Below are 20831 nucleotides of genomic sequence, written 5' to 3'. Positions count from 1 at the left end.
ACTACAATCTAAATTGATCTTCAATAAACATTATACCATTTCAGATGTTGTACAGTTTATGGCAAAGTTTTCATGCTTTCTCTCATTTATCAATTGTAACATTGTTTATATTCATTTCACTTGTCCATGTGCTATAATCACCCAATAAATCCTCATTATCATTATATTAAACAGCTAACTTTTGGACATTTTTTAGACAAAAAAGGGAAAAGGAAAGATTTTATTCTACTTTCATTTATTCCTTGTCCAATGCATTCCCTCTCTTCCTAAATACAAATTTCTGACCTGTATCATTTTCCTTCTGTCTAAACAACTTCTTTTAACATTCTTTTCAGGGAAAGTCTGTTGGGCATGACTTCCTACCACTTTTGTTTATCTGAGAAAAATATATATTTCCATTTAACGTGTGAAATAATTTCACTCAGTATAAAGTTGTTGTTTAAAAAATACTTAAGCTATTCCATTCTCTTCTTGTTTGCATTGTTTCTCATGAGATATATGCTCTAAGCCTTTTTCTTGTTCTTTAATTGGTATTCCATACCACTCCTTTCTGGCTTCTTGTAAGAATGACATGCTTAGGTGTGGATTCTTAGGTATTTAACACATTTGGTCTACTATGACCTTCCTGGATCTGTGGTTTTATGTCCTTCATTACTTTTAGAAAGTTTTATGTCATTATTAATTTGAATATTTTTTCTGCTTCAGTTTCTACTGTTTTTCTGTCATTCTGATATTGTGTTTGTTACATATTTTGAAATTGATCTATAATTCTTTGGTATTCTTTTTTCATTTTCTTTCCTCTTTACATTTTAGTTTGAAAATTTTCTACTGACCACTCTTTAAGCTCATGAATTCTTTTCTAATCCATGTTAAGTCTACTGATTACCCATAAGATAGTTTTTTCATTTCTCTTGCAGTGTTTTCTGATTTCCAACATGTCATTTTTATCATTTCTTAGACCTTCTATCTCTCTGCTCACATTGCCCAGTTTTCTTGCATATTGTACAATCTTTCCACTAGAGCCCATTTGTTGATATTTTAAAATGTTTCTCCAGTTGTGTAGTTTTCTCCCCTTTGTTATCTACTTCTGTCTGTGACTGCAGCATTCTCAATCTATTTCCTTGAAGCCCTGGTAGCTCTTTACTATGTTCCCTGTGTCAACTGTTAAGTAAGACAAAAAGGCTAGAGAAGAGTAAAGTGGGAGTGAGTCCCTTCCTCCTGTTGAGATAAGGCTCTAGCAGTCTTTTCTGCTGGACATAGTCTTTGGTTAAGCAGAAGTCTCCAGGATATTTAACAATGGTATCTTTTTCCGTCTCTGAGATATTTCTTGAATCTTCACCATGAGAATCTGTTGAGGCTTTCTCAAGAAAACCTATGAGAGTGTACTGTGTTCGTGCGTGCTAAGTCACTTCAGTCATGTCCAACTCATTGCAACCCTATGGACTATAGCCCACCAGGCTTCTCTGTCCATGGGACTCTCTTGGGCAAGAATACTGGAGTGGGTTGCCATGCCTTCTTCCAGGGGATCTTCCAGACCCAGGGATGGAATCTGCATCTCATATGTTTCCTACATTGACAGTCAGGTTCTTTACCACTAGCACCATCTGGGAAACACTGTGAGACTGTAGGGGCCACCCCAAAACTGAAGTCTATGGAAGTTTCCCACTACCATTATAGTCTATATTAGGCCTCAAGCACATCGTTAAAATTTCCATTTCAGTTCAGTTCAGTTTAGTCGCTCATGCCCAACTCTTTGAGACCCCATGGATTGCAGCATACCAGGCTTCCCTGTCCATCACAAGTTCCTGGAGCTTACTCAAACTCATGTCCATTGAGTCCGTGATGCCATTCAACCATCTCATCCTCTGTTGTCCCCTTCTCCTCCTGCCTTCAATCTTTCCCAGCATCAGGGACTTTTCAAATGAGTCAGTTCTATGTATCAGGAGGCCAAAGTATTGGAGTTTCATCCTTAGCAGGAGTCCTTCAAATGAATGCTCAGGACTAATTTCCTCTAGTATTGACTGGTTTGATCTCCTTGCAATCCAAGGGACCCTCAAGAGTCTTCAAACATCACAGTTGAAAAACATCAATTCTTCAGTGCTCATCTTTCTTTATAGTCCAACTCTCACATCAGTACATGACTACTGGAAAAACCATAGCTTTGACTAGACAGACCTTTGTTGGCAGAGTAATGTCTCTGCTTTTTAATATGCTGTCTAAATTGGTCATAGCTTTTCTTCCAAGGAGTAAGCGTCTTTTAATTTCATTGTTGCAGTCACTATCTGCAGTGATTTTGGAACCCCTAAAAAATAAAGTCTCTCACTATTTCCCCATCTATTTGCCAAGGAGTAATTGGACTGGATGCCATCTTAGTTTTCTGAATATTGAGCTTTAAGATGACTTTTTCACTCTCCTCTTTCATTTTCATCAAGAGGCTCTTTAGTTCTTCTTCACTTTCTGCCATAAGGGTGTTGTCATCTGCATATCTGAGATTATTGATATTTCTTTCAGCAATCTTGATTCCAGCTTGTGCTTCATCCAGCACAGCATTTTGCATGATGTATTCTGCATATAAGTTAAATAAGCAAGGTGACAATATACAGCCTTGACATACTCCTTTCCCAATTTGGAGCCAGTCTGTTGTTCCATGACCAGTTCTAACTGTTGCTTCTTGACTTGCATACAGATTTCTCAGGAGGCAGGTCATGTGCTCTGGTATTCTCAACTCTTTAAGAATTTTCCACAGTTTGTTGTGATCCACACAGTCAAAGGCTTTGGCATAGTCAATAAAGCAGAAGTAGATATTTTTCTGGAACTCTCTTGCTTTCTCAATGATCCAACGGATGTTGGCAATTTGATCTCTGGTTCCTCAGCCTTTTCCAAATCCAGCTTGAACATCTGGAAGTTCTTGGTGCATGTACTGTTGAAGTCTGGCTTGGAGAATTTTGAGAATTTATTTGCTAGTGTGTGAGATGAGTGCAATTGTGTGGTAGTTAGAACATTTTTGGCATTGCCATTCTTTGGGATAGGAATAAAAACTGACCTTTTCCATCCTATGGCCACTGATGAGTTTTCCAAATTTACTGGCATATTGAATGTAGCACTTTCACAGCATCATCTTTTAGGATTTGAAATAGTGCAACTGGAATTCCATCACCTCCACTAGCTTTGTTCATAGTGTTGCTTCCTAAGGCCCACTTGACTTCACATTCCAGGATGTCTGGCTCCAGGTGAGTGATCACACCACTGTGTTTATCTGGATCATGAAGATCTTTTCTATATAGTTCTTCTGTGTATTCTTGTCACCTCTTCTTAATATCGTCTGCTTCTGTTAGGTCCATAGCATCTCTTTCCTTTACTGTGCCCATCTTTGCCTGAAATTTTCCCTTGTATCTCTAATTTTCTTGAAGAAATCTCTAGCCTTCCCCATTCTTTGTTTTCCTTTATTTCTTTGCATTGATCACTGTGGAAAACTTTCTTATCTCTCCTTGCTATTCTTTGGAATTCTTTGGCATTCAAATGGGTATATCTTTTCTTTTCTTCTTTGCCTTTATCTTCTTTTCTTTTCTCAGTTATTTTTAAGGTCTCCTGGAACAACCATTTGGCCTTTTTGTGTTTCTTTTTCTTGGGGATGGTCTTGATAACCACCACCTGTACAATGTCACAAACCTCCATCCATAGTTCTCAGGCACTCTGTCTATCAGATCTAATCCCTTGAATCTATTTGTCACTTACATTGTATAATTGTAAGACCTGAAGAGTCTGGTGGTATTCCCTAGTTTCTTCAATTTAAGCCTGAATTTGTCAATGAGGAGTTCATGATCTGAGCCACCGACAGTTCCCGGTCTTGTTTTTGTTGACTATGTATAGCTTCTCCACATTTGGTTGCAAAGAATATAATCAGTCTGATTTTGGTATTGACCATCTGATGATGTCCATGTGTAGAGTCTTCTCTTGTGTTGTTGAAAGAGTGTTTGCTACGACCTGTGTGTTTTCTTGGAGAAACTGTTAGCCTTTGCCCTGTTTCATTTTGTCCTCCAAGGCCAAATGTTCTGTTCCTGTTACTCCAAGTATCTCTTGGATTTATGTCACCAGTGGCATCTGCTCTAGGTAAGCAGATCCTGACTGATTTTCTGGATATGTCTGTCTCTCCAGATTTGGGGTGATAGTCTTACTTGCCCACTAAATTCTCTTATGGGTCCAAAAAATATTGCTTTTCAGCTGTCCAAGTTTTTCATACTTTAAGGATGGAAATGAAAACTTCCAAGTGTTTTAAATATCAGAACTGGAACTAGAATTTGTACTATTTTTAACTAACTAAAATGTATCTAAATATTAAGTAGCTCTTTAGTGATAGATTTTATGGATGTTTTTTACTTAGTTATATACATGTTTAAGTACAGTCCCAATTTTCTTCACTGAGTATATAAAAGCATTAACAATATTGGGCAAATAGCACACATTTATCAAAATATTATAATATGACAGTATCTCTGGGAGTGTATTTGGATCAAATTAAAACATAAAAATAATAATATGCATTTTCAAGGCAAGATATTTTAACTTTTTATCCCTTACATAAAAATAAAGGATTTTACACCTTAATTTCTCTCTACTTTTTGATAAAAGAGACTATTATGCATGTGTTCTTAGAGTTTGTTTCTACTTCTTACCAATTACTGCCCAGTTACAATGTTAGTCAGTTTTTTCCATAGATGTTGTTTCTTTTTAAACTTTTTTTCCAGAAAATAAAACTGAGGTCGAAGTTACTGCACATACCCAGCCAATATACAACGCGAAGTATAGAAGTATAGAGCAGAAAGTGGAAATCTTATAAATTAGCCTGTATACATTTTGAAGTCTAACGCACATCTTGGCTTCTGACAATAACCCTTTTCCTTTCCCATCGCCTTTGGAGATTTCTTTTTATATGATCATGCCATTTTAAATACCTGATTCCACACTCTACTAGCTGTTTAAGACTTTCTTTACTAAATTAATGACTCTATTTATTATTTCCCACTAGTGATAATATGACTATCAACACTCCCTAACTTTTAATTCATTACAGGGCTTCTTTCAATCCAGAGTGGAAAATTAAGAACAGCCATCTGTTTTGTCATTGTGTCATAAGCAGAGTGAACCTTCTAAGTATTAATTATACTGTCATGTGGCCTATAATCCAACGAAGTTTGCTCAAAGGGATGTTAGTAAAAGTTGCTCAGTCATGTCTGACTCTTTGCAACCCCATGGACTATATAGTCCATGGAATTCTCCAGGCCAGAATACTGAAGTGGATAGCCATTCCCTTCTCCAAGGGTTCTTCCCAACCGAGGGATCAAACCAAGGTCTTCCACATTGCAGGCAGATTCTTTATCAGCTGAGCCACAAGAGAATTCCAAGAATACTAGAGTGGGTAGCCTATCCGTTTTTCAGTGGATCTTCCCAACCCTGGAATCAAACTGGGTCTCCTGCATTTGCCGGCAGATTCTTTATCAACTGAGCTATCAGGGAAGCCCCAGAGGGATGTTAGATTTCATATTATTAAATAGATTATTTCTATGTCTACCATTTACAAAATAAGGCAATAACCTTAGATAAGTCAGATAAAACATTTTATTTTAAATCTTAGAGAGGTAAGTGAGTCTGCAGAATCAAGCACTATTGTTCCATTTGTCACTGCCTCAGCTAATTAGCAAGACTGGATTTTGTGAAAGTGAAGACTGCTCAAGATTTCAAATCTTAACAGCCATTTAACATGAGATAGCATTAAGGATATATGTGTAACAACATACTTTACTGGTTTTATATTTGTCCCAATAGTTGCTTTAAGGTGAAAATTTTACCATTTATTCTTTCATCTAATAAACACTGATCATCTAGTAAGTACCAGGTAAAATAAATCAAGGATACAATACTTGTCAAAATCAACATAACCTCTTCCCTCAAATTTTATAGTCTAGGTTGAAAACACGTAAAAAGGAAATAAGCAATTAAAATTAGTCTAACTGATTTTAGAGGATAGATAAGAGCTCATTTACATATGACTTTCATTTCATAAACTCTTCCTAATGATAAAGACTATGTAAAAAAAAAAGTCACAGAAAACCATATGGAAGCCTTTTCATCTGCAAAAGTGAAGATATATGTACTATATTACACTAAAATACAAAATATATATTAGCAAGCCAATATAGATTAAAATGATATGTTATCATCTCACTAGATCTTATTTAATTACATAGAAATGTTTTAAAGTAGCAAAATAAAATAATTACATAAATACATAACCTAGATATATGAACATAGTTTCTTTTCTGAATTCTGTTAGCTAATGCAAAATGGAAGTCAAAACTAGTTATATAATTTAAATCATTAGAAAGGCAAAAACTAACAAATGCTACCTAAAAAGATTATTATATTTTAGGACTAAAAATAATGCATCATATATTTTTAGAGGACAAGTGTTTGGGGGAAGAAACACTGCAATGAATTTTATATGCTTAATGTTTAAACTATATTTACTGCACATTGGTAAATGATATAAACAAACTTTAAAATAGAAAAATATTTGAGACATTTTGTACATTCATAGATATTAAAATTAACAGATATAAATGTGATGAGCTGATAGAAAGAAGTCAATATTGGGCCATAACTGAGAAAGACAGGAATATATGATTGTTTGAGGCTATTCCATGGAAGTGAATTTTAAACAGAAATTCAAAAAATAAGAATACACTTGTCACTGGGATAAGTGGTGTAACATATTAAAGAGTTTGTACATTACTGAAAACTAACAAAAAATTAAAGCAAAAGGGAGAGTCATAGGAGATGAAGACAGAGAAGTATAGGAATTTCATATTATGCAAAGCAATATAGGGCATGGCAAGAAGTTTAGAATTTTTTCTGAATAATAAAGAACTGAATTAGTTTAAGTAAAAGTATGAATTAGTTTAAGTAAAAGTATGACTTTTATTAATCTTATTCATATATTCTGACAAGTGAATGAAGAATGATGGTCATGGGGAGGTAGTGAGGAGGAGAGCAGATGAAAGGAAGTCAGATAGTCCTGAGGAGAGATGATGGTTGCTTGAAGTTGAGCGGTGTCAGTGAGGACTGAAAATAATTTTAAGAATTTTTAAATGTATGTGAGGGAACTGTAATGTTTCTGGCTTTAATAACTAGATAGAAGTTAGTTCCATTAATTGAACTGTGAAATCTTGGGAAAGTGTAAGTTTGGAGGTGGGAAAAAGGAGACTCAAGAGTTTCAATCTAGGTATTTTAAGTTTAAAATGCTTTTGAAAGATCTGAGAGTTCAAGGAGGCAATTGTACATAAGGTCTACAGTTTGAGGGAGACACCAAAGCTGAAGAGATTAAGGTGAAGTAGTTAGCATGTCATTACTACATACAGACTTGGGAATGGATTATAATATCTAGAGAAAGAGAGTTAAAGTAGAAAAGAGGATTCACAAATAAGACTTGACATACTCCATGCAGAGGTCACATGGGGTTGGAAAAGGGAAGAGATTGAGAAGAAGCAGTTGAGAGCTAAGAAGAAAATTAGACTGAAGGGTATTACAGAGAGAAAAGTATTTCATGCACAAAAAGAGTGAACTAAATATGTCAAATGTTCTTCAGTTATTGAATAAGACAGGATCAAAAGTACACATTGGATTTAGTAACATGGCAAGTTTTTCAACTTGGTATTCCTCAATGGAAGAATAAAGCTTTAATAGAGAATATAATGAGTTGAAATGATTATGCAGATAGGGGTTCTTAAGAAGGCATTTGTTCATAACTCTCTAGAATGTCTTTCTCTCTAAAGGGAAGGGAGGAGACATTATATGAATGAGGATAAAGAATCAATAAAGTTTTTGTTTTAAAGATTTTTTTAAAAGATATTCCTACTTCTTGTAATAAGAGCTCCATGCAGGCTATTATAGAAATGTCAGCCTTAAACATTATTTTAAGGAATAGATTTAATATAAAGAGATTATAATTGAAATTCTTATATGACAAAATTTGTAAAATATTGAGCTGCACTATCTCAAAGTGAACTACTTCCATCCCCGTATATTGACTAAATCTATTACAAAATGATGTTTCAAGGGTATCTAAGACTTCTGTTTGTAAGAAGATTAATTCATTCACTCAGCAAATATTTACTGAGCATCTACTCTGTGTGAGCACTGTTCTGGACACAGGCAAATATGCCACCAAATAACTGAACAAACAAGAAAGATATACTTATCCCCCAAAAAGTTATACATTTTAGTGTCTGAGTAGGCCTGAAGGGAGTTATATAGTTATGCTCAACCAGTCTACTTTCCTAAATCACTAACACTCATAAATCCTTCAGTACTGTAAAAATGTCATAAATCTACAATAATAAAAGGCTATGATTGTTATGCAATATTGATTAATAGAATAGAATATTTAGCCAATAACCAATAAAACATGATCAGTGAAGCAGTATATGTAGGCTACAAACAATTAACAAAATATTTACAAATATGCCAAGTCCTAAGAAACAAAAATATGAAAAATAAAAACAGAAAACAATGTATGGATGAGGACTCCCATCGAAGAAGCTATTTAAGTAATATATTTAGGAATCTGTTTTTAAAATGTTCTTTTGCTTTACCTCGTTAGGAAATTACAATGTTATTTCCTTTTGATCAAATTAGAACTTCACAAATAATTGAAAGAGCATATGCTATATATATATATATCCAAAGGGAAGAGGGAACATCCATTACTTCCCAGCCATATGAGTAAAAAGAATAAAAGACAGCTACACTCAATTTAGTATATATTAACATTGAGTTGTGGTCACTTACAGATCAAGCCTAATTGAAAGATGTTTTGATTAGTGTTGATAGAAGCACCATGCATAGATTGGTATCAGCTATGCAACTCATAACTCAAATCTGGAAGCAAACTTTCAAAATTATATTTGAAAGATGTGGGCATATCTGAAGAATAATTTGTTCCAGTACTCAATGAATATAAACATTCCTGAATTAATAAAATAACAGGATGTTTTATGGCTTTCCAGGCAGTGCAGTGGTAAAGAATCTGCCTGCCAGTGCAGGAGATGCCAGAGTTGCAGATTCAGTCCCTGGGTTGGGGAGATCCCACGGAGAAGGAAATGGCAACCCACTCCATTATTCCTGCCTGGCAAATTCCATGGACAGAGGAGCCTACTGAGCTAGCATCCATGGGATCTCAAAGCATCCAACATGACTGAGCAACTGAGCACAGCACAGCCCAGGATGTGATATGGGACTACAACAAAATAAAAAGCTTCTGCACAGCAGAGGAAATCATCAACAAAACTAAAAGACACCCTTCTGAATGAGAGAACATATTTGCAAATGATATATCGACTAAGTGGTTAGTATTCAAAATATGTTACAAACACATACCATTCAACAGCAGAAAAACAAACAGTCCAATAAAAAAAAAAAAATGGGCAGAGGAGTTGAATAGACAGTTTTCCAATAGAAGACATACGGATAGCCAACAGGTACACATAAAAAATGTTCAAAATCATTAATTGTTGGGAAAACATAAATCAAAACCAGAGTAACACTTCACACCTGTTAGAATGGCTATTATCCAAATGGCAGGAAATAACAAGCATTGGCAAGGATGTGGAGAAAAGGGAACCTTCATACACTATTGGTGGGAATGTAAATTGGTACGGTGACTTCGGAAAAACATTGGAAACTCTTCCAAAAATAAAGAGTAGAACTACCAGCTGGTCCAGCTGTCTCACTTCTGGGTATTTATCCAAAGAATATGAAACACAATAATTCAGAAAGTTATATGCATCCGTATCTTCATCGTTGCATTATTTACAGTAGCCAAGATATGGAAACAACCTGTGTCCATTAACAGATGCTATTATACACAGACACACACACACACACATATGTATACACATGAGTTCAGTTCAGTTCAGTTGCTCAGTCATGTCCGACTCTTTGCAATCCCATGGACTGCAACATGCCAGGCCTCCCTGTCCATTGCCAACTCCTAGAGTTTACTCAAACTCATGTCCATTGAGTTGGTGATGTCATCCAACTATCTCATTCTCTGTTGTTCCCTTCTCCTCCTGCCTTCAATCTTTCCCAGCATCAGGGTCTTTTCAAATGAGTCAGTTCTTTGCATCAGGTGGCCAAAGTTTTGGAGTTTCAGCTTCAGCATCAGTCCTTCTAGTGAATATTCAGGACTGATTTCCTTTAGGATGGACATACATACATATAATAGAATACTAATCGGCCATAAAATGATTAAATCTTCCCATTTGCAACAACATGGAAGGAACTTGAGAAGTACTGTGCTAAGTGAAAGAAGTCAGAAAAAGAAATACTATATGATTTCACTCTTCTATGGAATATAAAAATTAAACAAGCAAATTTTAAAAAGAAATTAACAAACTAAACAAAAACAAACACATAGATACAGAACTTAAAAATATTTTACTTGATCAGATAATGACTTGATCAGATAATGCCAATGTAACAAAATACAAATAATTTAAAAAATAAGCAAGTAAGCCATCAAAATTAAAAATCATTGAGTCATTACCATATATCAGAAACTGTGATATCTTATTTAAATTAGTATGATCATAAGTCTAGTGTGCCAGGCACACTCCTGAGTTTTTTATGTATTGCTATAGCATCACTATGAACAAAGCTAGTGGAGGGGATGGAATTTCTGTTGAGCTATTTCAAATCCTAAAAGATGATGCTGTGAAAGTGTTACACTCAATATGCCAGCAAATATGGAGAACTCAGCAGTGCCCATAGGATGGAAAAGGTCAGTCTTCATTCCTATCCCAAAGGAAGGCTATGCCAAAGAATGCTCAAATTACCACACAATTGCACTTACCTCACACGCTAGAAAAGTAATGCTCAAATTTCTCCAAGCCAGGCTTCAACAGTATGAGCACCAAGAAATTCCAGATGTTCAAGCTGGATTTGGAAAAGGCTGAGGAACCAGAGATCAAATTGCCAACATCCGTTGGATCATCAAGAAATCAAGAGAGTTCCAGAAAAAACATCTACTTCTGCTTTATTGACTATGCCAAAGCCTTTGACTGTGTGGATCACAACAAACTGGAAAATTCTTCAAGAGATGGGAATACCAAACCACCTGACCTGCCTCTTGAGAAGTCTGTACACAGGTCAGGAAGCAACAGTTAGAACTGGACATGGAACAACAGACCAGTCAAATTGGGAAAGAAGTATGTCAAGGCTGCATATTGCCACCCTGCTTATTTAACTTATATGCAGAATACATCATGCAAAATGCTGTGCTGGATGAAGCACAAGCTGGAATCAAGATTGCTGGGAGAAATATCAATAACCTCAGCTATGCAGGTGAAAACACCCTTATGGCAGAAAGTGAAGAAGAACTAAAGAGCCTCTTGATGAAAGTGAAAGAGGGGAGTGAAAAAGTTGGCTTAAAACTCAATATTCAGAAAACTAAGATCATGGCATCCAGTCCCAACTCTTCAGGGCAAATAGATGGGGAAACAGTGGAAACTGTAACATTTATATGTTACTTAGAAAAAAAAATTAAAACAAAAAGCATAGAAATTTACAGCATATTTAATGAAAAATAAGCACTTAGAGAATTAAATAAAACAGAAATTAAAAAATGATAACATTCATTACCAGATAGAGGTGATAAAAGCTTGAAAATCTCCCAAAAGATAGATTTTTGAAAAGTTTAAGATAAATAATAAGAAACAGATGATTATATCACAAAGTTCATCACATAAATTCCAGAACAAGCAAAATAAGTAAAAGGTAAGAGAATACAGATGTCAAAGCAGATAAGACCATTCTGAACCAGTTTTCTTTTCAGACTCATCTATTGGAAGCCTTCACCCTTCTACACACAAGCCTATAAGACAATTTCATCGCTTGTTTGGTTTTGTTCACCTAATTTCTGAATATCTTCATGCTCTTTGACATCTGGATCTCCTCCTATGCCCTTTACTATGTCTGGAAATTTAACTCTGGTTACCTCAGGTCTCAGTATTTATGTTTCTCACTGGAAAATTTCACTGGTACCTTCCTACCTTTCTTCTGGGCCAGGTTTCCTCTCTGAACTCTCCCCTATTTGAGCACTTATTAAGCTGTCTTTTTCATTCTAGTTTATATCCCAATCTCTGCCTGTTATCCTCACAAAGGTAGGAATGTGTTCATATTCTATGCCATGGCTGTGAAAACAAAACACCTTTTGTTTTCCTTTAATAAATGAATATTTTAGTTTTAACTGTGGAGTAAACTTTTCTTAGAATCTGAGATGATAGACAAAAACAAACAAAGCTGTTCTAACGTAGTCTACTTTGCTTCCTGTTCCAGTTGTCATAAGATCAAGGATTATTTTGCATACCTTCATAGTGTTGTCAGATGGTCTGATATCTTGCTTGAAATGTAACATCCACTGTGATGCTTAATTATCATAATATTACTACCACTATCCTAATTTTCTCAATTTCTTATATAGATATTGCCATAATCATGTAGCATTCCTCTACCACAAACTTATTTTCCATAATATGAAACAATTTGTTTAAAGCTTAACTTTTATAAATCCTTTCAGAAATTTTTCACTTTCATCATGTTTGCCTCAATAGGTTCTCTGTGCTATATAAATAAAAAAGTGGGCTATAATATTATTGAAAGTTATATATGTGATATCTGTCCAGTGTTTATCAACTGTAGGTATGTATATAGGTGCCTTTTACAGAACTACTAAAGGGTATATTTCCTGTATCATTATTTAATTCAAACCAGTAGTTCATGACCATTTTAGTCAGTTCAACCGCTCAGTCGTGTCCGACTCTTTGTGACCCCATGGACTGCACACACCAGGCTTCCCTATCCATCACCAACTCCCGAAGTTTACTCAAACTCATGTCCACTGAATCAGTGATGTCATCCAACCATCTCATCCTCTGTTGTCCCCTTCTTCCACCTTCAATCTTTCCCAGCATTAGAGTCTTTACAAATGAGCCAGTTCTTCGCATCAGGTGGCCAAAGTATTGGAGTTTCAGCTTCAGCATCAGTCCTTCCAATGAATATTCAGGACTGATTTCCTTTAGGATGAACTGGTTGGATCTCCTTGCTGTTCAAGGGACTTTCAAGAGTCTTCTCCAACACAACAGTTCAAAAGCACCAGTTTTTCGGTGCTCAACTTTCTTTATAGTCCAACTCTCACATCCATACATGGCTACTGGAAAAACCATAGCTTTGACTAGATGGACCTTTGTTAGCAAAGTAATGTCTCTGCTTTTTATTTTTTATTTTTTTAAATAAAGAATTGCTTTATTAATACCAACTATTAATACATACCCAAACTATAAAGTGCTAAGAAATTTAAATATCTAAGTCATAGCAAACAGGTGGCAATTCAACATCCAGAGTCGATAGAATGCTTGAGGGAGACTGCAACAGATTAGACTCCCACAGTGGAGGAGGCATCTTCAGAGGCGAAGGGGGGCCCATGTGTAACAGCTGCTCAAGCTCCCGCTCCTCATCAAGGATCATGAGAGGCACTCCATTCAAGGGGAGGTGTGCGATCTGGTGCTCCTCAGGCAGGTCAAAACTCTCAAAATCTAATGGATTGAAAGGAAAGAATTTTTCTATTTCTGGATAGGTGTCATCTGAGGCAGGAACAGAACTTTTTGCTTTAACAGTCTTCTCAGTTATCTTTTTGGTAGAGAAAGTTGTCTGTTTCTGTTTGAGTGGTCCATTCGTCTTAACTGACTTTTCTGTAGCTCTGTTGACAGTTCCCAAAGCCTTTCTGGCAGTTTTTGGTAAAGCTGGTGGAGCATCAAACATTTTGCCAACACGTGGTGTTGAAACCTGAGATCTCCCATCTAAAGCTTTGACTGAAGGCACAGACCCCAGCTTCAGCCCGTCCTTAGGAGCCACATGGGTGCCTGGTTCTCCATTTTCCTTATCAACATAGATCAGAGTAGCCATTCTCGATCAGGTTTGGAGTAACAGCCAAACTCCCAAGACTCGTCTGTCTCTGCTTTTTAATATTCTGTCTAGGTTGGTCATAACTTTCCTCCAAGGAGTAAGCATCTTTTAATTTCACGGCTGCAGTCACCATCTGCAGTGATTTGGGAGCCCCCCCCAAAAATAAAGTCTCTCACTGTTTCCACTGTTTCCCCAACTGTTGGCCATGAAGTGATGGGACCAGATGCCATGATCTTAGTTTTCTGAATGTTGAGTTTTAAATCAAGTTTTTCACTCTCCTCTTTCACTTTCATCAAGAGGCTCTTTAGTTCTTCACTTTCTTCCATAAGGGTGGTGTCATCTGCATATCTGAGGTTATTGATATTTCTCCCGGAAATCTTGATTCCAGCTTGTGCTTCATCCAAGACAGCATTTTGCATGATGTATTCTGCATATAACTTAAATAAGCAGGGTGACAATATAGAGCCTTGACGTACTTCATTCCCAATTTGGAACCAACCTGTTGTTTCATGTCCAGTTCTAACTGTTGCTTCTTGACCTGTACACAGAATTCTCAGAAGGCAGGTAAGTTGCTCTGGTACTCCCATCCCTTTAAGAATTTTTGACAGTTTGTTGTGATCCACAGTCAAAGGCTTTGGCATAGTCAATAAAGCAGAAGGAGATGTTTTTCTGGAACTCTCTTGCTTTTTTGATGATCCAACAGATGGTAATTTGATCTCTGGTTCCTCTGCCTTTTCCAAATCCAGCTTGAACATCTGGAAGTTCTTGGTGCATGTACTGTTGAAGCCTGGCTTGGAGAATTTTGAGCATGTGAGATGAGTGCAACAGTGCGGTAGTTTGAGCATTCTTTGGCATTGCCTTTCTTTGGGATTGGAATGAAGACTGACCTTTTCTGGTCCTGTGGCCACTGCTGAGTTTTCCACATTTGCTTGCATATTGAGTGCAGCACTTTCACAGCATCATCTTTTAGGATTTGAAATAGTGCAACTGGAATTCCATCACCTCCACTAGCTTTGTTCGTAGTGATGATTCCAAAGGCCCTCTTGACTTCACATTTCAGGATGTCTGGCTCTAGGTGAGTGATCACACCATCGTGGTTATCTGGGTCATGAAGATCTTTTCTATATAGTTCTTCTGTGTATTCTTATCACCTCTTCTTAATATCTTCTGCTTCTGTTAGGTCCATATCATTTCTTTCCTTTATTGTGCCCATCATTGCATGAAATGTTCCCATGGTATCTCTAATCTTCTTGAAGAGATCTCTAGTGTTTACCCTCTATTGTTGTCCTTTATTTCTTTGCATTGATCACTGAGGAAGGTTGCTTATGTCTCCTTGCTATTCTTTGGAACTCTGCATTCAAATGGGTATATCTTTCCTTTTCTTCTTTGTCTTTATCTTCTCCTCTTTTCTCAGCTATTTTAAGGCCTCCTCAGACAGCCATTTGGATGTTTTGTATTTCTTTTTCTTGGGGATGGTCTTGATAACCACTTCCCAAACAATGTCATGAGCCTCCATCTATAGTTCATCAGGGACTCTATCAGGTCTAGTCCCTTAAATCTATTTGTCACTTCTACTGTATACTCATAAGGGATTTGATCTAGGTCATACCTGAATGGACTAGTGGTTTTCCTTACTTTCTTCAATTTAAGTCTGAATTTGGCAATAAGGAGTTCATGATCTGAGCCACAGTCAGCTCCCGGTCTTGTTTCTGCTGTATAGAGCTTCTCCCTCTTTGGCTGCAAAGAATATAATCAATCTGATTTCGGTGTTGACCATCTGGTGATGTCCACGTGTAGAGTCTTCTCTTGTGTTGTTGGAAGAGGGTGTTTGCTATGACCAGTGCGTTCTCTTGGCAAAACTGTTAACCTTTGCTCTGTTCTGTTTTGTACTCCAAGGCCAAATTTGCCTGTTACTCCAGGTATATCTTCACTTCCTACTTTTGCATTCCAGTCCCCTATAACGAAAAGGACATCTTTTTTGTGTGTTACTAGAAGGTATTGTAGGTCTTCATAGAACCGTTCAACTTCAGCTTCTTCAGCATTACTGGTTGGGGCATAGACTTGGGTTACTGTGATATGAATGGTTTGCCTTGGAAATGAACAGAGATGATTCTGTCGTTTTTGAGATTACATCCAAGTACTGCATTTCAGACTCTTGCTGACTGAGGGCTACTCCATTTCTTCTAAGGGATTCTTGTCCACAGTAATAGATATAATTGTCATCTGAGTTAAATTCACCCATTCCAGTCCTTTTTAGTTCACTGATTCCTAAAATGTTGATGTTCACCCTTACCATCTCCTGTTTTACCACTTCCAATTTGCCTGTTTCATGGGCCTAACATTACAGGTTCCTATGCAGTATTGTTCTTTATAGCATCAGACTTTACGTCCATCACCAGTCATATCCATAACTGGGTGTTGTTTTGCTTTGGCTCCATCTCTTCATTCTTTCTGGAGTTATTTCTCCACTTTTCTCCAGTAGCATATTGGGCCCCTACTAACCTGGGGAGTTCATCTTTCAGTGTCCTATCTTTTTGCTTTTTCATACTGTTCATGGGGTTCTGAAGAGAATACTAAAGCAGTTTGCTATTCCCTTCTCCAGTGGACCATGTTTTGTTAAACCTCTCCACCGTGACCTGTCCATCTTGGATGGCCCTACGTGGCATAGCTCATAGTTTCATTGAGTTAGAAAAGGCTATGGTCCATGTGACCCTTTGGTTAGTTTTCTGTGATTTCATTCTGTCTGCCCTCTGATGGATAAGTTTAAGAGGCTTACAGAAGCTTCCTGATGGGAGAGACTGACTATGTGGGAAAATGGGTCTTGTTTTAATGGGCAGGGCCATGCTCAGTAAATCTTTAATCCAGTTTTCTTTTGATGGGCAGGGCTGTGTTCCCTCCCTGGTCATATCAAAACATAAGTGCCTTACACAACAGTGTAAATCAATTATACTTCAATAAATTTAAAACAAACAAACAAACATAAATGCCTTTAACAAAAGTCAATTGATGAGTTTGAGCAAGCTCCAGGAGTTGGTGATGAACAGGGAAGCCTGTTCATGCTGCAATCCATGAGGTCAGACATAAATGAGCAACTGAACTGAATAGTTTATACTGTCAAGGATAATTCTTTATTTATAAGGTTATCTAGTGATCACAGATATCAAGAATATGAATGTGTTGGTTGATCCTAGTTCTTCTCTACTATGAATTGCAAATCATGAGTAGATCCAATGTTGAGGCCTCACCAACATATGAATAAATATAAAGTTATGTTTCCATATTGCAGATGTTTGTGTTTCTCCCTCATAATGCTGCATCTCAAACCAAGCAAAGCAGAATGCTGTCTTGTTACTTACTTTGAATCTAAAAAGAGAGTGTCCTTTGTTCTCATAATGTAGTGAGTTCTCTGTAGTTGCAACTCAGGGTCTTCCTCTGCTGCTGCCCCAGCTCCCCCTGTGCATTGTCATTGCCCCTTAAATCATCCCAAAGGAATGTCCTATTTCACCTGCCAATGGAGTTTCTTAAGAAATAAGTAATATCCTCATCAGGGATGTTTCTCCTGATACTGCAAAAATGTCCCACTCTCTGTGATACAAGAATAGGCTGGGTTGTGAGTATAGGCAAAAAAAACATGACTACATTTTCAACTCTGAGCTATAATTGTTAATATGTGCCTCAAACCACAGTATGTGAATCCAAAATTCCAAGAATATTCTCATAAAGTAAGTTCTTCTGTCTCCTCTCAATTACTCATAACCTGCAAGCAACTCTCAAAAGTAAAACTGAACAACAAAAGCCACCCATGAATAAAAATCAACAGTAAAACCACTCATGTCCTCACTAAGGAAATAAACTCTCTCCATTCAAGCACACACAAAAATGTATTTCTCCCATTTTCTAACTGCACTCCACAAACAAATATAACAAACTTCCTTAAACATACAACTCCAGTACATGTACACCTACAGTATATATTACCTCTGGTATAATTCCTTGTTAACAGTTTTCCTAGACACTGGCTAAATCCAAAGTCCATTAAGGTGATTTGCCTAAAATGAAGGACCCTGCTCCCAATATAAACTGAAATCTCTACCTCAAAAGACAAGTGAAAATACAACTTTTAAATTATTATTTTTCCTACCTTTTGTATAAAAAATAATAGGGTACAGTCTCAACCAGAGTGCCCCATTGCATGTGAAATCCAAATGCCCCTGTGAAACTTTAAACAACTTTATTGGCTATGACTACTCCTGGTTTAACTCTAGGAGAAGGCTGCCAAACAAATGTTTACCCTTGGATTAGTAAAACACTAGTTCAAATCATGTGTTATAAATTGTTGTATTGCTGTACAACATAGGTAACTACTTGAGGTTTTTCTTTATTTTCCAGGAGGATTGCACTAAAGAAATTAAATGGCATTCATCAAATATTTAAGCATGTGCCAAGCACTGTGTTAATGGCTTTATATTGTTATGAAAACTCTTTAGCATGATGAAAATGAGGATTTGCAGAAAGTGAAATGCAGAGGGTATGAGAAACTGGAGGGGGAGGGAAATGGCAACCCACTCCAGTGTTCTTGCTTGGAGAATCCTGTGGACAGAGGAGCCTGGTGGGCTGCCGTCTATGCGGTCACACAGAGTCAGATACGACTGAAGTGACTTAGCACGCATGCATGCATTGGAGAAGGAAATGGCAGCCCACTGCAGAATTCTTGCCTGGAGAATCCCAGGGACAGAGGAGCCTGGTGGGCGGCCATCTATGGGGTCACACAGAGTCGGACACGACTGAAGCGACTTAGCAGCAGCAGCAGCAGCATGAGAAACTGGAAGTTCTTAGCCAAGAAGGAGAAAAAACACACACAGAATTACCAATGAACCCAACAGAAAAACAGCATGAATGTGAACTCGTGATTGTTGCCTCTAATTCATCTGCACCAACAGCAATCTTGGCAAGCCTAACATAGGCTAATGGCCTTTTGTGATTGCTTTCAACTTAATAAGCTCCAAACCAGCTCCCTTCCTTGAAGCACCATCTCACAGATGCTCATCCTGAAAAACTGCTTCCAGTTTGTCCCATAGCTCTCTGATGTGCTGCTCTCTTTCTAAGTCATTTTTTCCTTCTTGTTTTAGATAAGTTTTATCACTGTTTTCAACTTTACATTTTTCCACAATGTCTAATATGCCATCAATCATATCCAGTGTATGTTTTATCTCATCCATTGTAGTTCTCCTCTTTAAACCTTCCATTTCTCTACTTAACATTTTTAATCATTCCTCAAACTTCCTGAATATATAAAACACAGTCATACTCTTTCAAAGACCTTTTCTACTAGTGTTATCATCATTATTAAAGTCAGTTGACAGATTTTCTTCACTTGAAGGTTATCATTCCTTTGGTTTTTGCATGGCTGGAACTTTTTATTGGATCCTAGACATTACAATAGACTTGAATTTGAGCAAACTCTGGGAGATAGTGGAGGACAGAGGAGCCTGGCAGGCTACAGTCCATGTAGACTGTCAGATATGACTTAGAGACTGAACAGCAGCAACAATAATACATTTTAAATTTTGCTTTGTTAGATGCTGAACATTTTTGTATTTCTATAAATATTTTTGAGCTTTATTCTGGGATGTAGATAGTTGGAAACACTGTAATCTTTGGGGGCTTGCTTTTAAACTTTTTTGGATGCTAATATAATAGCATTTATTCAAGGTCCTATTTTTTTTTTCCTCTCACTACTGAGTATGCTACAACATGCCCCATGAATTATGAAGTTCTCCACTTTCACTGATGGAAAATGTACTATTTCTAGCCATGTGTGAGCTCTGGGGACTATCCATCGAATTCTTTCTGCCAATTCTTTTCCACATCTGGATAGTTTCTTCCTATGCGGTTCCTGAGCAGTGCTCAACTAAATATTTATGGGGTATTTGAATCTCTGGAGTTTTCTCTCTATTCCTTTCTCTTCTTTATAGTACTTTGAAAGAAATTCTAATTGGCCTTCACAGATATCCAGTTCTATCGTTTGTACTTAAGGAGATTTATCAGGCTCCATCTTGCTTTCTTTCTCTGTTCCAACATCTGATATCTACCACACGCAGTAAACTGGAGTAATTGTAGGGTTCACCTCATTTGGTTTCCTACTCTGAGAGACCATTGTTCTTTGTTGCCTATTTTCAAAGCCTTGAGATCATTGTTTCATATATTTATATTGTTTTTAAAATTGTTTCAGCTAGTGTTATAGAATGAAAAGTGAAAGTGTAAATGTTGCTCAGTCATGTGTGACTCTTTGCAATCCCATGGACTATAGCCTGCCAGGCTCTTCTGTCCATGGGATTTTCTAGGCAAGAATACTGGAGTAGTTTGCCATTTCCTACCCCAGGGGATCTTTCCAACCCAGGGATTAAAGTGGGTTCGATTGTCTCCTGCATTGTAGGAAGAATATCCCTTCAAATTCACATGTCAAGGTCCTAACCCTTAATGTGGCTATATTAGGACCTGGGGTCTCTAAGGATATAGTTAAGTTTGAATGAGGTCCTGAGAGTGGGGCCTTGAGCCAATAGGACTAGTGTCCTTATAAGAAGAGACATCAAAGTGCTTTCTCTCTTCCTCTTTCTTCACCCCACAGGAGCACAGAGGAGATACCAGATGAGACACAAAAGAAGATGGTAACCATTTACAAGCCAGAAAGAACTACCTCGCCAGAAACCAAATCTGCTGGTCCCTTGATCTTGAACTTCTGGTCTCCAGAAGCATGAGGAAACAGGTTTCTGTTGTTTACACCCTTCAGTTTGTGGTATTTTGTTATAGCAACC

At 37.1% G+C, this 20831-nt stretch overlaps 1 protein-coding gene and 1 pseudogene across 3 annotated transcripts in view; both read right to left on the bottom strand.

The window, feature by feature from the left end:
• LOC145514141 (uncharacterized) overlaps positions 1 to 20831 on the bottom strand; it is a 959076-nt gene that overhangs the window by 822533 nt on the left and 115712 nt on the right. The gene's annotated exons all lie outside the window — the stretch shown is intronic.
• On the bottom strand, positions 13322 to 14021 carry LOC145514140 (securin pseudogene; annotated as a pseudogene).

The sequence above is a fragment of the Giraffa tippelskirchi genome, chromosome 7, assembly GCF_054371585.1.
Source record: "Giraffa tippelskirchi isolate mGirTip1 chromosome 7, T2T-mGirTip1v1.2.pri, whole genome shotgun sequence".
Taxonomy (NCBI): domain Eukaryota; kingdom Metazoa; phylum Chordata; class Mammalia; order Artiodactyla; family Giraffidae; genus Giraffa; species Giraffa tippelskirchi.
Note: the sequence above shows the minus strand (reverse complement) of the source record. Positions and strands in the feature narration are given on the sequence as shown.